Genomic DNA, 21,839 nt, shown 5'->3' with positions numbered 1-21,839 from the left:
GAGATCGCGCCACTGCACTCCAGCCTGGGTGACAGAGCAAGACTCTGTCTCAAAAAAAAATAAAAATAAAAATAAAAAAATAAAAAAAATAAAAAATCAGCCGGGCATGGTGGTGCATGCCTGTGGTTCCAGCTACTCAGGAGGCTGAGGTGGGAGGATCCCTTGAGCCCAGGAGATTGAGGCTGTAGTGAGCCATGATCACACCATTCCATTGCATTCCAGCCCTGGCAACAGAGCAAGACCTTATCTCAGGGGGAGAGCGAGAGCGAGAGAGAGAGAGGATGAAGAAGAGAGAGAGGAGGTAGAGAGAGAGAGAAAGGAAAAAAAAAAACAAACCCATCAATTATAGAGACACAGGGAAGGCCTAGCCATTAGTGAGTTCTTGCTCCTTTCTTGCACTCTGCCTAGCATGCTCACGACAACACTGACTGGTGAGAGACTTCACCAAAGTCACAGGAGAGAAAGAACACTGGCTCCCTGCCTACCCACTAGTGGTTAAGCACGTGGACTATAAGCCCAAACCACCACGTGGGGTCAAATGTAGGCCCCCAGCCAGGCGCGGTGGCTCAGGCCTGTAATCCCAGCACTTTGGGAGGCCGAGGTGGGCGGATCACAAGCTCAGGAGATCAAGACCATCCTGGCCAATATGGTGAAATCCTGTCTCTACTAAAAATACAAAAATTAGCTGGGTGTGGCAGCAAGTGCCTGTAATCCCAGCTAGTGGGAGGCCGAGGCAGGAGAATCGCTTGAATCCAGGAGGCGGAGGTTGCAGTGAGGCGAGACCGCGCCACTGCACTCCAGCCTGGCGACAGAGCTAGACTCAGTCTCAAAAAAAAAAAAAAAGTAGGCCCCCACCAATTTCGTGTGACCCTAGGAAAGTTTCTTAACTTCTGTGCCTCAGTCTCCTCATCTGTTAAGATAATTATGGTATTCACAATGGAGGGTTGCTATAGGGATTAATGGATTTATGTATAAAGCACTGAGGCGGTGGTGGCTAGCACATGGGAAACATTCCGAGGCAGTCGCAGTTCTTTGATGTTTCAGCTTTCAGTTTGTGAATCAACTGCTACCATGCCTGTCATCTGTTCCAGAACCTCCAATGACTCCCTTTGACTACATCAGAGACTCTAAAGTGCTATGCGTATGTCTTTGGGGGGTGGACCACAGGGTGCATGAGATATTATACATTGGAGGTATGGGAGGAAAATACTAGAACATATATATTATATATATATAAAACTATTATTTTTGAGACAGGGTCTTACTCCCATTGCCCTGCTGGAGTGCGGTGGTGCAATCACAGTTCACAGCAGCCTCAACCTCCCTGGGCTCTGGTGATCCTCCCACCTCAGCCTCCCAAATAGCTGGGACCACATGTGCACGCCACCATGTGCCTGGCAGTCTTTATTATAATTATTATTTTATTTGACATAGGGTCTCACTCCATCACCCAGGCTGGAGTGCAGTAGTGCTATCATAGCTCACTGCAGCCTCAAACTCCAGAGATCAAGCAATCCTCCTGCTTCAGCCTCCCAAGTAGCTGGGACTACAGACATGCCACTGTGCCCAGCTAATTCTTTTTTTTTTTTTTTTGAGACAGAGTTTCACTCTGTCGCCAGGCTGGAGTGCAGTGGTGCGATCTTGGCTCACTGCAACCTCCACCTCCCAGGTTCAAGCGATTCTCCTGCCTCAGCCTCCCAAATAGCTGGGACTACAGGTGTGCGCCACCACACCCAGCTAATTTTTGTATTTTTTTTTTTAGTAGAGATGAGGCTTCACCATACTGACCAGGATGGTCTCGATCTGTTGACCTCGTGATCTGCCCACCTCGGCCTCTCAAAGTGCTGGGATTACAGGCGTGAGCCACTGCGCCCGGCCAAGCTAATTCTTTAAAAAAATTTTTTTGTGAAGATGAGTATCTCTCTATGTTTCCTGGGGGCTCAAGTGATCCTCCTGCCTGGGCCTCCCAATGTGCTGAGATGACAGGCATGAGCCACCATGCCTGGAGCTTTTATACATTTTTTTTTAACACTCTGAGAGAAAGTTGAAGGCAGGCTCCTTGTAAGAATGAGACAGCCTCTTTTATACATTATTAACCTAAGAAAAGGGGTGCCCTTGAAAGAGTTTTTAAGATTAGAAAACAAGGGCCAGGTGAAGTGGCTAACGCCTGTAATCCCAGCATTTTGGGAGGCTGAAGCAGGCAGATCACCTGAGTTCAGGAGTTCAAGACCAGCCTGACCAACATGGTGATATGCTGTCTCTACTAAAAATACAAAAAATTAGCTGGGCATGGTGGCAGGCACCTGTAATCCAAGCTACTTAGGAGGCTGAGGCAGGAGCATCACTTGAACCGGAGAGGCAGAGGTTGCAGTGAGCTGAGATCGCACCATTACACTCCAGCCTGGGCAACAAGAGCGAAACTCTGTCTCAAAAAAAAAAAAAAGAAAAAGAAACAAAGAAAACAAAAGGAAGTCAGAAGGAGCCAAATCAGTACTGTAAGGTGGATGCCTAATGATTTCCCATCAAAACTCTTGCAAAATTGCCCTTGTTTGCTGAGAGAAATGAGGAGGAACATTGTCATAGTGAAGAATGACTTTCTGGTGAAGCTTTCCCAGGCATTTTTCTGTTAAAACTTTCGCTAGCTTTCTCAAAACACTCTCATAATAAGTAGATGTTATTGTTCTTTGGCCTTCCAGAAAGTCAATAAACAAAATGCCTTAAACATTCAAAAAAAAAAAAAAAAAAAAAAAACGAATGACATGACCTTTGCTCTTGACTGGTCCACTTTTGCTTTGACCAGACACTCCACCTCTTGGTAGCCATTGCTTTGATTGTGCATTGTCTTTAGGATTGTACTGGTAAAGCCATGTTTCATCTCCTATTACAATTCTTCAAAGAAATGTCAGGATCTTCATCCTGCTTGTTTAAAATTCCCATTGAAAGCTCTGCAGCTGATCTGGGCATGATGGTTTGGCACCTACCAAGTGGAATGTTTGCTCTACTTTAGTTTTTCAGTCAGAATCATGTAAGCCGAACCAAGTGAGATGCATATGGTGTTGGTTATTATTTCTGCTGTTGTCAATCCACTTCAGTTAGGACACAAAATGTTTTTCTCATAAATTGATGTGGATGGTCTGCCACTGTGGGTTTCATCTTCAACATCATTTCATCCCTTCTTTATTTTGTTTCTTTTTTGAGATGGAGTCTTGCTGTGTCACCCAGGCTGGAGTACAATGGTGCGGTCTTGGCTCACTGCAACCTCTGCCTCTCGGGTTCAAGTAGTTCTCCTGCCTCAGCCTTCCCAGGTAGCTGGGATTATAAGTGCCTGCCAAAATGTCCCACACTGCCCGGCTAATTTTTGTATTTTTAGTAGAGACGAGGTTTCACCATGTTGGCCAGGCTGGTCTTGAACTCCTGACCTCAGGTGATTCGCCTGCCTCGGCATCTCAAAGTGCTGATATTACAGGTATGAGCCACCATGCCTGGCCAAGTATTCTTAAAGAAAATAAATACTAGGAGTCTGTAGTAGAGGAACAGCCCGGCCTAATCTCATCCCTTCTTAAAACAAATTATCTGGCCATGTGCAGTGGCTCATGCTTGTAATCCCAGCACTTCGGGAGGCAGAGGCAGGTGTATCACCTGAGGTCAGGAGTTCAAGACCAGCCTGGCCAACATGGCAAAACCCTGTCTCTACTAAAAATACAAAAATTAGCTGGGCGTGGTGGCAGGTGCCTGTAATCTCAGCTACCCAGGGAGGCTGAGGCAGGAGAATCACTGGAACCTGGGAGGCAGAGGCTGCAGCGACCCTAGATCACGCCACTGCACTCCAGCCTGGGTGACAGAGTGAGACTCCCTCTCAAAAAACAACAACAACAAAAAACAAGTTATCTATTTGTAAACTGCTGATTTCTTTGAGGCATTGTAACCATAAGCTTTTTGTAAAGCATCAATGGTCTCACCATTCTTCCACCCAAGCTTAACCATAAACTTGATATTTGTTCTTGCTTCAATTTTAGCAGAATTCATGTTGCTCTTATAGGGGCTCTTTTCAAACTAATGTCTTATCCTTCATGGTGCCTCAAAGTAGATCCTGCTCAGACATGTTATAACAAGTTAGTACAAATTTACTTTGGTGCAAAAAATTTTTGAAATCTATGCATAGTTTTTTCATAATACACATTTTTCATAAACTTTGTGAAGACCTCTTGTATGTCCAGCTGAATACTGCAGGATTAGATAACTGGTAACTCATGGCCCTTGCCCACAAAGTGCTAGTGGCAAGTTATCACTACCTTTTCCAGTCCCCTGCCCCTTTTCTTGTTTGTTGATGGTGTCATCATCCCAGCCACTTAGGCAGCAAACCCTGGAGTTGTATTCTGCCTTTTCCTTTTCTTTCATTTAGTATTTAATTACAGCACAAGTTCTGTCAAATATTCCTTCAACAAATTTCTGATTTATCTCTTCCTTCTTGTCTCCCAACTCCTCACTTCAATCTGTTCTGCATGACTGGTCATCCTAAAATACAGATTTCATCATATCATTCCTCAGAAATACCATGCAGGGTTGGGCATGATGGCTCATGCCTGGAATTCCAGCACTTTAGGAGGCTGGATTGCTTGAGCCCAGGAGTTCAAGACCAGCCTGAGCAACATAGTGAGACCTTGTCTATATAAAAAATATGTATATATTATCTGGGCATGGTGGTGTGTTGCTTGTAGTCCCATCTAGTTAGGAGGCTGAGGCAGGAGGATCGCTTGAGCCCAAAAGGTTGAGGCTGCAGTGAGCCAGAGCCATGATTGAGCTACTGAACTCCAGTCTGGGTGACAGGGCAAGACCCTGTCAAAAAGAGAGAGAGAGACAGAGAGAAAGGAAGGAAGGGAGGGAGGGAGGGAGGCAGGCAGGCAGGCTGGGCGTGGTGGCTCACACCTGTAATCCCAGTACTTTGGGAAGCCAAAGTGGATCACCTGAGGTCAGGAGTTTGAGACCAGCCTGGCCAACTTGGTGAAGCCCCGTCTCTACTAAAAATATAAAAATTTGCTGGGCATGGTGGCAGGTGCCTGTAATCCCACATACTTGGGAGGCTGAGGCAGGAGAATCACTTGAACCTGGGAGGCAGAAGTTGCAGTGAGCCAAGATCACGCCACTGCACTCCAGTCTGGGCAATGGAGTGGGACTCTATCTCAAAACAAACAAACAAAAACAAAACAAAAAACCACAAAAACAAAAAACTCAACACCTTTTACAATAGCTGCAAAAAATAAAATAAAATATTTAGGAATATACCTAACCAAGGAGGCGAAAGACCTCTACGAGGAAAACTACAAAACACTGCTGAAAGAAATGATAGGTGACACAAACAAATGGAAACACATCCCATGTTCATGGATGGGTAGAATCAATATTGTGAAAATGACCATACTGCCAAAAGCAATCTACAAATTCAACGCAATCCCCATCAAAATACCGCCGCCATTCTTCACAGAATTAGAAAAAACAATTCTAAAAAAAAAAAAAATTTTTTAAATGTATATGGAACCAAAAAGGAGCTCGCATAGCGAAAGCAAGACTAAGCAAAAAGAACAAATCTGGAGGCATCACATTACCTGATTTTAAACTATACTATAAGGCCATAGTCACAAAACAGCGTAGTACTGGTATAAAAATAGGCATGTAGGCCGGGCGCAGTGGCTCACACCTGTAATCCTAGCACTTTGGGAGGCCGAGACAGCTGGATCATCTGAGGTCAGGAGTTTGAGACCAGCCTGGCCAATATGGCCAAACCCCACCTCTACTAAAAATAAAAAAATTAGCCCAGCGTAGCGGTGCATGCCTGTAATCCCAGCTAATCGAGAGGCTGAGGAAGGAGAATTGCTTGAACCCGGAAGGTGGAGGTTGCAGCGAGCCAAGATCATGCCACTGCACTCCAGCCTGCTCGACGGGAGTGAGACTCCATCTCAAAAAAATAATAATAATAAAATAAATAAATAGGCACATAGACCAATGGAACAGAATAGAGAATCCAGAAATAAATCCAAATATTTACACCCAACTGATCTTTGACAAAGCAAACAAAAACATAAAGTGAGGAAAGGACACCTTTTCAACAAATGGTGCCTGGACAATTGGCTAGCCACGTGTAGGAGAATGAAACTGGATCCTCATCTCTCACCTTAAACAAAAATCAACTCAAGATGGATTAAGGACTTAAATCTAAGACCTGAAACTCTAAAAAGTCTAGAAAATAACTTAGACATTGGCTTAGGCAAGAATTTCATGACCAAGAACCCAAAAGCAAATGCAATAAAAACAAAGACAAATAGTTGGGACTTAATTAAACTAAAGAGATTTTGCATGGCAAAAGGAACAGCCAGCAGAGTAAACAGACAACCCACAGAGTGGGAGAAAATCTTCACAATCTATATCTGACAAAGGATTAATATCCAGAATCTATAACAAAACAAACTCAAACAAATCAGTAAGAAAAAAAAATCCCATCAAAAAGTGGGCTGAGGACATGAATAGACAATTCTCAAAAGAAGATATACAAATGACCAACATATGAAAAAAAGCTCAACATCACTAATGATCAGGGAAATGCAAATCAAAACCGCAATGCGATACCATCTTACTCCTGCAAGAATGGCCGCAATAAAAAAATAAAAAAACAGGCATGGCGGCTCATGCCTGTAATCCCAGCACTTTGGGAGGCCGAGGCAGGCAGATCACCTGAGGCCAGGAGTTCAAGACCAGCCTGGCCAACATGGTGAAAGCCTGTCTCTACTCAAAGTACAAAAATTAGCTGTGCGTGGTGGCAGGCGCCCGTAATCCCAGCTACTCGGGAAGCTAAAGCATGAGAATCGCTTAAACCTGGGAGTTGGAGGTTGCAGTAAGCCAAGATCACGCCACTGCACTCCAGCCTGGGGGATAGGGCAAGACTCTTGTCTCTAACAAAATAAAATAAAATAAAATAGCTTCCCTCCCTCCCTCCTTCCTTCCTTCCTTCCTTTCCCTCTGTGGCCCAGGCTGCAATCTCCTCGTCTCGCTGCTGCCCCGCGCCGCGGACTGCCTGGGACTACCGGCGCGCGCCACCGCTGCCTCTTTTTTCTCCCTTGGCTGCCGGCGCGCATTCGCCATCTTGGCCACGCTGGTCGCCAGCTCCTGACCCCTAACGCTCTGCCCGCCTCGGCCTCCCAAGGTGCTGGGACTGCAGACGGAGTCTCGCTCACCCGGTGCTCGGTGTTGCCCGGGCTGGAGTGCAGTGGCGGGGTCTGGGCTCGCGGCAGCCTCCGCCTCCCAGCCGCCTGCCTTGGCCTACCAGGATGCTGGGATTGCAGCCCCTGCCCGGCCGCCGCCCCGTCTGGGAGGTAGGGAGCGTCTCTGCCCAGCCGCCCCTCTACCCGGCCTCCCCATCTGGGAAGTGAGGAGCGCCTCTGCCCGGCCACCCATCGTCTGGGAGGTGAGGAGCGCTTCTGCCCGGCCACCCATCGACTGGGAAGTGAGGAGCGCCTCCGCCTGGCCGCCCCGTCTGGGAAGAAGTGAGGAGCGCCTCTGCCTGGCCGCCCCATCTGGGAAGTGAGGAGCGCCTGTGCCCGGCCGCCCCGTCTCTGCCCGCCCCCCGTCTGGAAGTGAGGACCCTCTGCCGCCCCGTCTGGGAGTGAGGGCCCTCCGCCCGCCCCCTCTGGGCCCTGTCCGGGAAGAAGTGAGGAGCCCCTCTGCCCGGCCGCCCCGTCTGGGAAGTGAGGAGCGCCTCTGCCCGGCCACCCCTCGTCTGGGAAGTGAGGAGGCCCTCCGCCCGGCCGCCCCGCCGGGGAGGAAGTGAGGAGCGCCTCTGCCCGGCCGAAGTGAGGAGCGCCTCTGCCCGGCCACCCCGTCCGGGAAGAAGTGAGGAGCGCCTCTGCCCGGCCGCCCCGTCTGGGAAGAAGTGAGGAGCGCCTCTGCCCGGCCGCCCCGTCTGGGAAGTGAGGAGCACCTCTGCCCGGCCGCCCCGTCCGGGAAGAAGTGAGGAGCGCCTCTGCCCGGCCGCCCCGTCTGGGAAGTGAGGAGCACCTCTGCCCGGCCGCCCTGTCCGGGAAGAAGTGAGGAGCGCCTCTGCCCGGCCGCCCCGTCTGGGAAGTGAGGAGCACCTCTGCCCGGCCGCCCTGTCCGGGAAGAAGTGAGGAGCGCCTCTGCCCGGCCACCCAGCGTCTGGGAGGCCACCCTGTCCGGGAAAGTGAGGGCTCTGCCCGGCCACCCCCTCTGGAAGTGAGGCCCCTGCCCGCCCCCTGTCTGGAAGCCCATCGTCTGGGAAGTGAGGAGCGCCTCTGCCCGGCCACGCATCGTCTGGGAAGTGAGGCGCGCCTCTACCCGGCCACCCATCGTCTGGGAAGTGAGGAGCGCCTCTGCCCAGCCACCTATCGTCTGGGAAGAAGTGAGGAGCGTCTCTGCCTGGCCGCCCCGTCTGGGAAGTGAGGAGCGCCTCTGCCCGGCCGCCCCGTGTCTGGGAAGAAGTGAGGAGCGCCTCTGCCCGGCCGCTCCGTCTTGGAGGTCTACCACGGAGGCCAGAAGCAATGTGGGGGCTGGACGTGGTGGCTCACGCCTGTGGTCCCGGCACTCTGGGGGGCGAGGCGGGTTGATCACTTCGGGCTAGGAGTTCGAGACCAGTCTGGCCAACATGGCAAAACATGAAAAATACAACAGACAAACCAACCAACCAACTCAGTGACAACAAAACAGGTCTACCCTGGAGTCATACTCTAATTTTTTCTATTTTCCTCCCTTTCTGATCCTTTATCCCACTTTCTTTTTCTTCCTCTTCCTTCTCCCTCTTCTTTGTCAAATTGAGGATTGAGTTATTATCACTGATCCATATAAAGTCCCTCTCACATTTATTTTAACTCCCACCCCCCATTTCTATTCCCCGACTTCCCATGTGCAACCTTCCTAATATGTCTGATATGCATCTTTTTGTTTGTATGTATTTTTAGAAAATGTTTATTGTTTTTGTGTGCAAAAAAAATAAAAAAAAAATAAATAAAATAAAATAAAATAAAATAAAATAGCAGTAGATGTTGGCATGGATGCGGTGATCAGGGAACACTTCTACACTGCTGGTGGGCATGTAAACTAGTACAACCACTATGGAAAACTGTGTGGAGATTCCTTAAAGAATTAAAAGTAGAACTACCATTTGATCCAGCAGTCTCACTACTGGGTATCTATTCAGAGGAAAAGAAGTCATTATACGAAAAAGATACTTATACACACATGTTTATAGCAGCACAATTCTCAGTTGCAAAAATGTGGAACCAACCCAAATGCCCATTAATCAATGAGTGGATAAAGAAACTGTGGTCCGGGCGCAGTGGCTCATGCCTGTAATCCCAGCACTTTGGGAGGCCAAGGCGGGCAGATCATGAGGTCAGGAGATGGAGACCATCCTGGCTAACACGGTGAAACCCCGTCTCTACTAAAAATACGAAAAATTAGCCGGGCGTGGTGGCACGTGCCTGTAGTCCCAGCTACTCGGGAGGTTGAGGCAGGAGAATCGCTTGAACCCAGGAGGCGGAGAGGTTGCAGTGAGCTGAGATCACACCACTGCACTCCAGCCTGGGCAACAGAGCAAGACTCCCGTCTCAAAAAAAAAAAAAAAAGAAAAGAAACTGTGGTGTATATATATATATATACGATGGAATACTACTCAGCCATAAAAAGGAATGAATTAATGGCATTTGCAGCGACCTGGATGAGATTGGAGACTAATATTCTAAGTGAAGTAACTCAGGAATGGAAAATCAAACATCATATGTTCTCACTGATATGTGGGAGCTAAGCTATGAGGACGCAAAGGCTTAAGGATGATACAATGGACTTTGGGGACTTGGAGGAAAGGGCGGGAGGGGGGCGAGGGATAAAAGACTACAAATAGGGTACCGTGTATACTGCTTGGATGATGGGTGCATCAAAATCTCACAAATCAGCCGGGAGCGGTGGCTCACGCTTGTAATCCCAGCACTTTGGGAGGCCGAGGCGGGCGGATCACGAGGTCAGGAGATCGAGACCACAGTGAAACCCCGTCTCTACTAAAAATACAAAAAATTAGCCGGGCGTGGTGGCGGGCGCCTGTAGTCCCAGCTACTCGGAGAGGCTAAGGCAGGAGAATGGCGTGAACCCGGGAGGCGGAGCTTGCAGTGAGCCGAGATTGCGCCACTGCACTCCAGCCTGGGCGACAGAGAGAGACTCCGTCTCAAAAAAAAAAAAAAAAAAAAAAAAATCTCACAAATCACGACTACAGAAATTACTCATGTAACCAAATACCACCTGTACCCTAATAATTTATGAAAACAACACTTCCATGGCCCTTGGGTTCTTGGGATGAAGAAACAGTCAAAATGTCGTAGCCAGTGATCTGTTACAGAAAGATGAATGAAACACAAAGGAGGGAGCCATTCATTCTGCCCTGGCGTGTGTCAATGCTTCAACAAAAGGTAAAAATTCTTGGGTTTGGCATTCAAGATCATTCACCCATTTCTAAATCCTCAGATCCCATTGCTTACCGCCCCCACTCAAACTCGTGTTCTCAGGCATCCACAATTGCTTTCACGCTCCAAGCTGTAGGAGCAGTTTCTTCGCCTGGAACGATCCCACCCACTTGCTGCTACCTTCCCACTGTCTCCCTGGCGAATGCCTAATCCATCCAGATCCAGTGTATCACGTCATTTTCTGGTGAAAACTTCCTGAATTCCTCAGGCATTCACTAGGCCTTTTTGAGATCCCATCAGCCCTGTAAACGTCTATTATAGATACTGTTAAATGATGATTCCCCAGCCTCCTCCACTGGGCCCTGCATACAGTCTTGCTGTATGCATGACAGGGGTGCAACGATGTAGGTGTCAGTCTTCCTTGGCCGCAAAGGCTGAGAAACTACAACTCCCAGAGTACCCCCTACCAGAACTGAGCCTGCGTGTTGCCACTGGCCGCTGCCTGCATTTTGTTGCTCCCTATGTCACAAGCGAGGTAATGTTGCTGTCCCCTCCCCCCTTCCCTACCTTTACCTTTTCTTTGCCTGGATCTGCATATCCATTGCTTCATGGGTGTTTTTATACTGAAATCAAAGGAGGCCTTCATGTGTAGAGAGGCAAGCCCAGGCTATCGCTGTTTTCCGTTTCATGGATCCCGAGGCCCCGACGCCCAGTGGAATAGGACTAGGTATTCTTCCCAACATAGCCTTGCTCCCAGGGTAACAAAGCGGGGCTGGAAGTGCTAATGCAAGGCCCTGAGTCCCACCCCTCTGAACAAGCCTCAGCTGCTGCATGCACAGGGTGTCTGTAAGGTTGTAGGCAGAGCCGTCTAAAGGTTCCCTGGGTCTGCATTCACGGGATTTCTGTCCTTGACCTGTAAGGTTCCCTCATGTTTACACACCTTAGTCATAACCTGAGAAAAGCTCTCACAGTACCCTTCTACAGATAGGCCATCTATAATTTAGCACATTGGGAACTTTATTTAGGTCTGTATCCTGGTACCACTGCCACACAGATTTGAATAAGCTGGGTAGCACATTTGGGGAAGACGGTGTTTAGAAAGTCTCCCTACTCCTAACCTGGTAATTCGGCTGTAGGACAGACACAACAGAGAAGCAAAGTGATGTGAAAAACAAACGGGTCTTAAGGGCTGGAATATAATGGAAAGCAGAGCGATCATCTAAGTGACATCTAAGATTGTGCCACTTGGGGGTGGAGGAAATATCAAGTTGAACAGGTGAAACAATCAGGAATCACTGAGACAAAATGAATTGGGGAGAGACTGTGCCAGGCTCATGGTGGGAGGGGTAACTTGATTTTGGTAAACATCCCATCCCTAGAACAACTAACTCCTCTCATTTTGATTTATAGAGCTGCCTTTTAACTTTAACTAGGCTCCCCAAGTAGTATGATTACATGAAGAAAATAAACTAGTAAGGCCAAAGGACCAGTCTACCTGACATATATTTTCATCATAAATTAACACACTGGAGTCTTGGTTTTTTTTTTTTTTTTTTGAGACGGATTCTCACTCTGTTGCCCAGGCTGGAGTGCAGTGGTGCGATCTTGGCTCACTGCAACCTCCGCCCCTCCAGGTTTAAGCAATTCTCTGCCTCTGCCTCTGGAGTAGCTGGGATTATAGGCGTGTGCCACCACGCCCGGCTAATTTTTTTGTATTTTTAGTAGAGACAGGGTTTCACCATTTTGGCCAGGCTGGTCTTGAACTCCTGACCTTGTGATCACCCGTCTCAGCCTCCCAAAGTGCTGGGATTACAGGCATGAGCCACCGCGCCCGGCCAGGAATCTGGTTTTATAGACCAATACAGCTTTATTAGTGAGTCAGATTCCTGAACACAGATGAGGGTAATTACACTACCTGGAGGGAACTTGCCAGGGCAGCTGAATAACCTTCCCCAGGAAACACCCTGCCCTCTCTCTGTCCAGACCCAAAGAACACTTACCAAAGTAAAGAGTCTTCTGCCCACTAGATTGTGAGCTTCTCTAGGATGAGGACTGCTGAATCACTGATTTTGGCTGCAGAGAGACAGCCTACAGAAGGCTTAAAATTATTTGATCTGGGAGTTAAGAGGAAAGAGTTTCAGGTAGAATACTGAAAATTGGGGAAGAGGAAGAGTAGCCACATAATTCATTACGTCACTATTTTTTTAATTCTCCAATTTAAAACATAATTAAAAAGTAAACTTTAATGTCGAAAATGCAAACTTGGGGAGGGCAGAAAGATCACACACAAGGTTGTCACTTTACACCTGGAGGGTTGCACAGCAGCCGGGCAGAGGTGCTCCTGACTTCCCAGATGGGGTGGGGGCGGGGCAGAGGTGTTCCTCACTTCCCAGACGATGTGGACATAGGACTCCATTGCTGGACATGACTTGAGTTTAAGCCTCTCCCTTCTGCCCTCATCTGGAGATGCTGACAGCCCGGGAGCTCCCACCTTTGGCACTGGATGGAGACCGAAGTCTGGCAAGGCCCTGCCCTCAGCAGGAACTACCCCTGGGCCCCTACTCTGTGACCCCAAGCACAGGCCAGGATTTTTCCCTTACCTTCTCAAGCCACTTTGGGCCTGCCCGGCTCTCTCAGAGCCCTGCTAGGTAGGTGACAACCCTGTTCCCACTGTTTTGTTTTGTTTTTTGAGACAGAGTCTCGCTCTGTTGCCAGGCCGGACGGAGTACAGTGGGGCTATCTTTGCTCGCCACGATCTCTGCCTCCTGGGTTCAAGCGATTCTCCTGCCTTAGCCTCCCGAGTAGCTGGGACTATAGGCGCCCACCACCATGTCCAGCTAGTTTTTGTATTTTTAGTAGAGATGAGATTTCACCGTGTTGGCCAGGATGGTCTCGATCTCTTGACCTCATGATCCACCCGCCTTGGCCTCCCAAAGTGCTGGGATTACAGGTATGAGCCACTGGGCCTGGCCCCCAGTTTTTTTACATTCAATTTTAAGTAGAGACGGGGTTTCACGATATTGGCCAGGCTGGTCTCGAACTCCTGACCTCAGGTGATCCACTCACCTCAGCCTCCCAAAGTGCTGGGATTACAGGCGTGAGCCACTGTGCCCAGCCCCCGGTTCCCACCTTCTTAGTGTATGTGCTGTCATCACATTCCACCCCAACCAAACCTTGGGTGGGCAGTCTCTGCAGGGGACTACTCACAACTGGCCTATAGTCACAGTTCCCTGCAGAGCCCTTGCAGGTGGTCCAGATGTGCCCACTGGCCCTGCCCCAGTGTGTCTTCCCTGCCCCTGGCCTGCTCTGCCTGATGTGCGCTGTACGCTCGGCTCTGCTGACTCTGGGGGCGCCTCCGTCACACACCGAGCCAGCCTCATCAGCTGTCTCAGTAGTTGTTCAGGGACAGGATAATGGGATCCTGCCCTTCCTAAGGTGTACCTGGGCTGCGACTCAGAATGGAAGTTCAGAACAAAGAGACTGAGCTGTGAAGTCACTCACTATTTAAAAGACAAGAATAGATATAATAGGTCAAGGCTGGGCACGGTGGCTCATGCCTGTAATCCCAGTACTTTGGGAGGCCAAGGTGGGTGGATCACTTGAGGTCAGGAGTTCCAGACCAGCTTGGCTAACATGGAGAAGCCCCGTCTCTGCTAAAAATACAAAAAATTAGCTGGGTGTGGTGGCGGGTGCCTGTAATCCCAGCTATTTGGGAGGCTGAGGCAGGAGAATCGCTTGAACCCGGGAGGCGGAGGTTGCAGTGAGCCGAGACTGTGCCACTGCCTCCAGCCTGGAGTTTTTTATTGAAACTCCATCTCAAGAAAAAAAAAATGATGGGTTGAGTCAATGCTAGGGACAGAATCTGAGAGGAAAAAGTTGTTTTTTTTTGTAAGAGACAGGGTCTCTCTCTGTTGCCTCGGCTGGACTGCAATGGTGAAATCATAGTTCACCGTAACCTTGAACTCCTGGACTCAAGCAATTGAGAGGAAAATTTTAAAGTAGTGCATGCAAACGCTAATTAATGCCTTTAAATAGGTAGGTTTAAGAGAATCTATGTCACCCCACTCCCCTCCTCCGTTAAAGGAACCAGCAGCGGCTATGGAATTGGGCTGGATTAGGTAAAGTGAGGGGGAAAGACAAGCCAAACCAAAAGAAAAAGGATCTTTGAAGGTGTGTTTACGGGGACAGGGAAGATGAGACTAGATTCTTCAAGAGCCACATTCTTCTCTTTTTTTTGAGACAGAGTTTTGCTTTTGTTGTCCAGGCTGGAGTGCAATGGTGTGATCTTGGCTCACCACAACCTCCGCCTCCCAGGTTCAAGCGATTCTCCTGCCTCAGCCTCCCGAGTAACTGGGATCACAGGCATGCACCACCACACCCGGCTAATTTTGTATTTTTAGTAGAGAAGGGGTTTCTCCATGTCGGTCAGTCTGATCTTGAACTCCTGACCTCAGGTGATCCACCCACCTCGACCTCGCAAAGTGCTGGGATTACAGGCGTAAGCCACCGCACCCAGCCAAGAGCCACGTTCCTCTTAGGTGAAGCTACAGCCATGGTAATCATCCTTCCTAACAAATATATAGGCCTCATTACCTCTGACTGGACAAAAAAAAAAAAGGGGGGGGCTCTTAGTGGCTGTGTGTCTTAGTCTGGTATTTGCCCTTCTGTCTTGCCCCTAGCCCTGAATTCATTTTCCCAAAACCCTTCAGATTTCCACAGGATAACGGCCAAACTTCTATTAGTCAAAGCCCTCTATTATCTAGCCCCTACTACCTAGCTCCAGACTTTTCCTGGGATCCATAACAGTTTTCTACTCTGGCTAAACAAGAATGTCCTCTCTGCATACCACCATGGTTTCCCATTACTATCCCTACTTTCACCTACCTGAGCCCATTCTTTTTTTTTTTTTTTTTTTTTTGGGGACAGAGTCTCGCTCTGTCGCCCAGGCTGGAGTGCAGTGGCACAATCTCAGTTCACCACAAGCTCCACCTCCCGGGTTCACGCCATTCTCCTGCCTCAGCCTCCTCAGTAGCTGGGACTACAGGCGCCCGCCACCACGCCTGGCTAATTTTTTGTATTTTTAGTTGAGACGGGGTTTCACCATCTTAGCCAGGATGGTCTCGATCTCCTGACCTCATGATCCGCCCGCCTCGGCCTCCCCAAGTGCTGGGATTACAGGCGTGAGCCACCGCGCCCAGACTCATTCATTCTTTGAAACTTGTTTCAACCCTATCTGCTCCAATGAAGCTTTCCCTGATCAGAACCGCCCTCTCCTCAGTCTATTACCTGTACTAGTCACACAACACTTGCCAACTTTTACCTTGCCTGCTTATATCTCTTGCTAGACTGAGTCCCTTCTCAGTAGATTCAGTTGACTATTTATTTATGTTAAACTCTAAATTGGGTACTAGCGTTATAAGACAGAAGGGCTAGGGCCATTTACAGAACTTGTCAGGCTTTAAAAACTCAAATATCGTTCCTCCAGAAATAAAGAACACAGAGACACCAGTAATACTTGCTGAATGATTAACACTCAAAGCCAACATAAACATGTCTTTTCCTACTTACGTTTAACTAACAAGAAGCCATGTTGGGTAGCAAGGCAGGTTGGCAGGTTAACAGCCTTCATCAACTTATGAAAGCCCTGATGAGACAAGAAATACACAGGTACTTTCACTCCTAGAAATGGAGCATTAGAAAATCTAGATCCACCTGGCCGGGCGCGGTGGCTCATGCCTGTAATCCCAGAACTTTGGGAGGCTGAGGCAGGCGGATCACGAGGTCAGATCGAGACCACCCTGGCTATCACGGCGAAACCCCATCTCTACTAAAAATACAAAAAAAAATTAGCCGGGCGTGGTGGTAGGCGCCTATAGTCCCAGCTACTGGGGAGGCTGAGGCGGGAGAATGGCGTGAACCCGGGAGGTGGAGCTTGCAGTGAACTGAGATTGCGCCACTGCACTCCAGCCTGGGCGACACAGCGAGACTCCGTCTCAAAAAAAAAAAAAAAAAGAAAAAGAAAATCTGGATCCACCTGAGGGCACATGACTCCTGAGGGCCATGCCACGGGTGATGGTCACCCTAAATTAAAAAAAATAAAATCTGAGAGATCACATCTGTAATCTCAACACTTTGGGAGGCCAAGGGTGGGGGAATTGCTTGAGCTGCAATGAGCTATGATTGCACCACTGCACTCCAGCAAGGGCAACAGAGCGAGACCATCTCTAAAAAAATAAATAGAAAAACCTACTGACAAAGCCAACTAAAAAGCAATGAAAATGGCTGGGCACGGTAGCTCACACCTGTAATCCCAGCACTTTGGGAGGCCAAGGTGAGTGGATCACCTCAGGTCAGGAGTTTGAGACCAGCCTGGCCAACATGGTGAAACGTCATCTCAATTAAAAATACAAAAATTAGCCAGGTGTGGTGGTGGGTGCCTGTAATCCCAGCTACTTGGGGAGGCTGAGGCAGGAGAATCACTTGAATCCGGGAGGCGGAGGTTGCAGTGAGCAGAGATCATGCCACTGCACTCCAGCCTGGGCGACAACAGCAAAACTCCACCTCAAAAAAAAAAGCAGTTTAAAAAAAAAAAAAAAAATATATATATATATATATATAGTTTTTTGAGACAGAGTCTTGCTCTGTCACCCAAGCTGGAGTGCTATGGCACAATCATGGCTCACAGCAGCCTCAACCTCCCAGGCTTGTGATTCTTCCACCTCGGCCTCCAGAGAAGCTAAGAACACAGGTGTGTGCCACCATGACTGGCTAATTTTTTTTAGTTTACTTTTTGCAGAGACAGGTTTCTCCTTATGTTGCCCCGGCTGGTCTCAAATGATCCTCCCACCTCAGCCTCCCAAAGTGTTGGGATTAGAGGCATGAGCCACCACGCCTGGCCCGTCATTCTCTTAAAGGCATCAAAAAGCTAACCAGGTAATAAGGAAGAATTGAACCAAAGTCTAAGCGAGGACAAAGCAGAGCTAAGCCTAACAGTCAGAGCTGCTTTTTCCTTTAAGGCATTTGCCCATCTGGAAAAAGTTCTTGGACGCCTGAGCTGCACTTTTGGAAGTCTTTCAGCAGCCTCAAGGACTGGACAAAAGTCAAAACCTAAGGCTAGCTAACGGTGGGAATTCTCACCACAGACACCTTAAATTGGGATCCCAAAGAATTACCCTGTTAAGATAAAGGTGAATCAAAAGTAAACCATTTCTCGGCCAGGTGTGGTGGCTCACTCCTGTAATCTCAGTACTTTGGGAGGCCGAGGCAGGCAGATCACCTGACGTCAGGAGTTCAAGACCAACCTGGCCAACATGGTGAAACCCCGTCTCTACTAAAAATACAAAAATTAGCTGTCCTTGGTGGCACGTGCCTGTACTCCTAGCTATTCAGGAGGCTGAGGCGGGGGAAATCCCTCGAATCCGAGAGGCGGAGATTGTAGTGAGCCGAGATTGTGCCAGTGCACTCCAGCCTGGGTGACAGAGTGAGACTCTGTCTCAAAAAACAACAAAACCAGGCCGGGCGCGGTGGCTCAAGCTTGTAATCCCAGCACTTTGGGAGGCCGAGGCGGGCGAATCACGAGGTCAGGAGATCGAGACCACGGTGAAACCCCGTCTCTACTAAAAGTACAAAAAATTAGCCGGGCGTCGTGGTGGGCGCCTGTAGTCCCAGCTACTCGGAGAGGCTGAGGCAGGAGAATGGCGTGAACCCGGGAGGCGGAGCTTGCAGTGAGCCGAGATAGCGCCACTGCACTCCAGCCTGGGCGACAGAGCGAGACTCCGTCTCAAAAAAAAAAAAAAAAAAAACAACAAAACCAGACAAAAAAAGTAAACCAGTTCTCAAGTGGATGTGCCACCAGGTTATATTTAATCTGGATGACCTGAGGTACTTTCGGTCTTCTGAAACCTGCATCAGATGATTTGGTAGTATCCCCAGCCACAGGCAACATAAATCCTTCTTAGAGGTAGATACCCTCATTCTTGTCCTGTTTACTCCTGCAAATAATTTTTTTTTTTTTTTTTTTTTTTTTTGAGATGGAGTTTTGCTTGTTGCCTAGGCCGGAGTGCAATGGTACGCGATCTTGGATCACTGCAACCTCCTCCTCCTGGGTTCAAGAGATTCTCCGGGCTCAGCCTCCCTAGTAGCTGGGATTACAGGCGCCTGCCACCACGCCCAGCTAATTTTTTGTATTTTTAGTAAAGACGGGGTTTTGTTGTATTGGCCAGGCTGGTCTCAAACTCCTGACCTCGTGATCTGCCCACCTTGGCCTCCGAAAGTGCTGGGACTACAGGCATGTGCTACAGCACCCAGCCTGAGCCACCATGCCCAGTCATAATTTCTCAAATATACTGTCCAGCTCACAGACAACCAGGCACAAAATGAGATACTACGCAGGGCGCGGTGATTGAGGTGGGTGGATCACGAGGTCAGAAGTTTGAGACCAGTCTGGCCAATATGATGAAACCCCGTCTCTATTGAAAAATACAAAAATTAGCCAGGTGTGGTGGCGGGCGCCTGTAATCCAAGTTATTCAGGAGACTGAGACAGAAGAATCGCTTGTCCAGGAGGTGGAGGATGCAGTGAGCTGAAATCGCACCACTGCACTCCAGCCTGGGCGACAGACTGAGACTCTGTCTCAAAAAAGAAAAAAAAAAAAAGGAGATATTAGATATAGTAGTAAGTAAAACAAAACAAAGACTCATGAAGACCAGAACTTTAAATTGTCCAAATATCACACCTTCAGTACAATAAAGTGCTAATTATTTACTTAAAAGTATGGTTTGGTGGCCAGGTGTGGTGGCTCACACCTGTAATCCCAGCACTCTGGGAGGCTAAGGCGAGTGGTCAGGAGTTCGAGACCCACTCGACCAACATGGTAAAACCCCGTCTCTACTAAAAATACAAAATTAGCTGGGCGTGGTGGTGCATGCCTGTAATCCCAGTTACTTGGGAGGCTGAGGCAGGAGAATCACTTGAACCCGGGAGACGGAAGTTGGAGTGAGCCGAGATCACACCAATGCACTCCAGCCTGGGCAACAAGAATGAAACTTCATCTCAAAAAAAAAAAAAGAAAGAAAGTATGGTTTAGGGTGGGTAAACATACGCTTTTCTCCAGGTGTCCAACCTTAGCCAGTTTAACTGTAGCTCTGGAAGACTACAGCACTCCCTCAATCTGTTTTCAACAAAGGACTCCCGAGTAGCAGAGAAGTTTCTGTTCCTTTTTAATAGCCCATGGGCACAATTACACTCTGCTCCTTAAGAGCAGTATTTTACAAACTATTTTAAAGCCATGCTATTTTCTGTTAAACAAAATTCTCACACCATTTTTGTACCTAAAATTCCAAAATTAAACATGCTTGAAATAAAATTGGTCATTTCAAATCTTTTTCCCTCCCCAAATAGTATGCTCCCTGTCCCCATCCTTGAGAATCATTGCTCTAAACAGTTGTTCAGTAGCTTTTTCTGTGACATACTTACTTTGGCAATCAGTTTTTATTTGTAAGCAAAAAGGGTATTTTCATCACACCTCAACTTAACAGCCTTAAGAATGACAAATTAGGGGCCGGGCGCAGTGGCTCATGCCTGTAATCCCAGCACTTTGGGAGGCCTAGGCGGGCGGATCACGAGGTCAGGAGATCGAGACCATCCTGGCTAACACGGTGAAACCCCATCTCTACTAAAAATACAAAAAATTAGCCAGGCGAGGTGGCGGGTGCCTGTAGTCCCAGCTACGCGGGAGGCTGAGGCAGGAGAATGGCGTGAACCCCGGGGGGCGGAGCCTGCAGTGAGCGGAGATCGCGCCACTGCACTCCGCCTGGGTGAAAGAGTGAGACTCTGTCTCAAAAAAAAAAAAAGAATGACAAATTAGGTTAAGTGTTCACCAACTCATGATGCAACAAGGATTATAAATGAAGTAACTTTGCCTTGTTTGTTGCTCTTTTTCTTTTTTTTAATTGAGACCGTTTTGCTCTTGTTGCCCAGGCTGGAGTGCAGTGGTACGATCTCAGCTCACCTCAACCTCCACCTTCCATGTTCAAGCGATGCTCCTGCCTCAGCCTTCCAAATAGCTGGGATTACAGGCATGCACCATCACGCCTGGCTAATTTTGCATTTTTAGTAGAGATGGGATTTCTCCATGTTGGCCAGGCTGGTCTTGAACTCCCATTCTCAGGTGATCTGCCCGCCTCGGCCTCCCAAAGTGCTGGGATTACAGGCATGAGCCACCGCGCCCAGCCTGTGTGCTTTTTTCCCAAATGTTTCTTCATGCTTTAGTGCAAAGGCCAGCATTAAAAAGGACACAAAGTATTTTCAGCTCTGTGGCCCATGCTTTGGTCTTCGTAGCACCTACTCTACTCAAATCTAGAGTTGCAGTGTGAAAGCTGCCACAGACAAATGAATAGGTGTAGCAGTGTTTCTACAAAACTTTACAAAAATAGGCCAGTTTTTGTATGACCCTGCTATATTAACATACAAAACATAGTGAATACAGATTCACAGAAAGGCATTACCAAATTCATTTGTCATTCATCTTTCATTTCCTTAATCAAACACTTAAAGGTACAAATTCTAATAAGAAAAAGTGAGATCTTTATGTTAACAAGGGGCTATTCATATTGGAAAGCTGAGAATCACTACTTGGGACACAAAAGTTTGAGTCTCCAGGTCTGACGAAGACTACTATAAAGAAACCTGCCCTAACACTGTAAAGTGCACAGTCTATGCCCTAAGCTGTGCTAAATACTTTCTTTACATGGATTATTTCTTGCATTTGAAAACAAAACCCAATATGAACCTACTATTAACCTCGATTTTACAGGTAAGGAAGCCATGGTTCAGCAAGTTTAGTAACCTGGCAAGGCTGACATAAGCAAATTAGTGGCAGAGAAGAAACCAAACTACAGAGCTACAAACACGCAGTCAGTCCTTTAACTACTATGCTAGCCAACCAGTCCTCCATGGTAAGAAGATTCATCAGGTTTGAAAGGTTGGCTTAAATCCTTTTTTTTTTTTCTTTGAGACATAGTCTCGCTCTGTTGCCAGGCTGGAGTGCGATGGCGCAATCTCGGCTCACTGCAACCTCCGCCTCATGGTTTCAGGTGATTCTCCAGCCTCAGCCTTCCAAGTAGCTGAGATTGTTACAGGCGCCCGCCACTACGCCCGGCTAATTTTTGTATTTTAGTAGAGATGAGGTTTTACCATGTTGGTCAGGCTGGTCTCAAGCTCCTGACCTCAAGTGATCTGCCCACCTCAGCCTTCCAAAGTGCTGGGATTACAGGCGTGCGCCACCACGCCCCGCTGGCTTAAATTCTTGTACTCCCTGACGGTCTTCCCCTTTGGAAGATCTTAACAATGATCACTGCCTTAGGAGCTCTGATCTTCCTTTTA

This window comes from Hylobates moloch, unplaced genomic scaffold (genome assembly GCF_009828535.3).
Source record: "Hylobates moloch isolate HMO894 unplaced genomic scaffold, HMol_V3 SCAFFOLD_8, whole genome shotgun sequence".
In the NCBI taxonomy this organism is placed as follows: domain Eukaryota; kingdom Metazoa; phylum Chordata; class Mammalia; order Primates; family Hylobatidae; genus Hylobates; species Hylobates moloch.
Note: the sequence above shows the minus strand (reverse complement) of the source record.